This window comes from Triticum dicoccoides, chromosome 3A, assembly GCF_002162155.2.
Source record: "Triticum dicoccoides isolate Atlit2015 ecotype Zavitan chromosome 3A, WEW_v2.0, whole genome shotgun sequence".
Lineage (NCBI taxonomy): Eukaryota > Viridiplantae > Streptophyta > Magnoliopsida > Poales > Poaceae > Triticum > Triticum dicoccoides.
The window spans coordinates 711,101,788-711,103,927 of record NC_041384.1 but is presented as its reverse complement, the minus strand read 5'-3'; positions in this window follow the sequence as shown (position 1 = coordinate 711,103,927).

Genomic DNA, 2,140 nt, shown 5'->3' with positions numbered 1-2,140 from the left:
CCTCTCCGCCACCACCGGTAATGATGCCAGGGCAAAGCCCGAGCTGCTCGGCGGTGGCGGCCTTCTTCTCTCGCGTAAGCTGCTCAAGATCGCTGCGGCGGTTCCGATCTTGATATCCTCGGTGGTGATGACGGACAACGACGGCTGGAGTGTGGCGGTGGGTCTGTAGCCGCAGCGGAGGAGGTGGCGGCGGTCATGTTGCAGCCGCTCAACCTCCAGTTCGGCTTCGGCTCGCAGTGGCACACCCAGTCTTGATCTGCATTGCGGTGGCGAAGACCGACTTCCTCTTCCCCGATACGTGCTGTGACGGCTTGAGATTGCTCAAAACCGGGCTAGGGCGAAATCCTTGCATCCTATGCTAGCAGCGGCGACACCCGCGGGTGTCGTCCCCTTTTTGGAGGCGCTGCCATGGCCACTTTTGTGCCCCTCTTCGAGCAAAAGGGAAAACCTTGGGTCCGGTTATCCGGATCGTACGACGATGACGTTTCGACGTCGTTCTCCTTCATGAAGGTGTTGTCTTGTTTTCTCGCTGCATCCTCGGTTCTGGATCTGGAGATGTCGGTCGTCTCGCTTTCGTTTGGGCTGCTTCTAGGACGGCGAGTTTAGCCGTGCTTTTCTGTGTCTGGGTCGAGCACCTCATGTCTTTTTTCTTTGTACACCATGTTCACGCCTTTTGCGTTCTTGCCATGGTTTGTACCACCTCTTGTATTTGCTCTAACTTCTTCTATAAATGAAATGCTACGCAAGCTTTGCATATTCACTAAAAAAGAAGGAGCCTCTGTAATCTCTTGTGAACAAGACTGCATGGTATTTACCAATATATTGGCTCCACATACCTTCTATAATTAAAAGCTCTTCTATGCTTTCCCCATCTCTTGTATTTGTGGATCAATTCTGTAATTCTTCGATTGTTGCAGGTTTGGTAATATTCAAACTCAGAGTTTTTGCTGAATGGTATTGTTATCCAGAAGCTAGAGTTTGAATGGTGCCTTATGTCTCCTCTGATCCCAGTGATAATTTTGTTTTCTGAAGAGCTAACTGAAGTACTGAACTGAGTGCATTGTAGGTATCGCCTTTCCCATGATAAAATGTGAAGCTAGCTTATGCGAGAGATCCGGGCCGCTAGCTTGCAATAGAACGGACATCTTATAAATAATCCAGTGTGTTCATGAAGTTACTGATGTAATTCTGTGAATACGCTTTTTCTGCAAGTATATACCATTGCAGCCAAACTTGATCTGTTTGCTCAATCGTGCTATCTACCATGCTCAGATGACGCGCATTGTGAAGTTTGCCTGGTAATGCTTTCGCGTAGCTGGGTTCTTGTAAGAAATTGACTGCACGACGGATATTTTCGTACCTGTCTGTCTTGTAAAAAACCGGCCATTTTCTTCTTATTTTGCTATGGAAGTAAGGCAAGTACGCACAATTCACACAACACACATGGTACTACACACAACTGTGCGAGCAATGAAGCACTAGGTGTACGTTCATACCCCCTGCCAACTTACCCGTCTTAAAAGGGAGGCCACTGCCTTCGTAGTCCTGTACCTTAAATCTCAACCTCAGGCCTATATTAACCCTGCTTTGCCAGCATAGAGTAGATAACTGAGAGAGACCGATGACCACTAGATTATTGATCCAATTCGGAATGGGACGCATTGAGGAACACATTCCCTGCAACTATCAACGTCAGTGTTGATCCAATTAATACAATACATCGGATGATGGCTCCGAGAGTGAAAGTCCCTCTTGGTTACCTGCGAGGTACATGGATCAGCGGCAGTCAACCTTTCCGCAAGCGAAGCTACGGGAGAAGAACTGGGGCCAATAGCTCCTATGCGACGTTTTTCATGCGAATTGGAAGGAGTGCGACGTTGTTGGAATGAATGGCTGCGATGCGACGTTTTAAAAGCAAACAATAGCTCCAATGCGACATGGCTCTGTTTAACCGTGAAATGAAAAACACGAGGGGTTAGCGATTCGAGTTATGACACGCGGGACCTAGAAGTTACTCGCATGCGGGTGGGACGCACAACTTATCCACGCAAGCATGCCCGTGCTCGCATGCGGGTGGGACCCACAACTTATCCACGCAAGCATGCCCCGACCCGAGCCAGCCACGAGCCCGAGCCAGCCC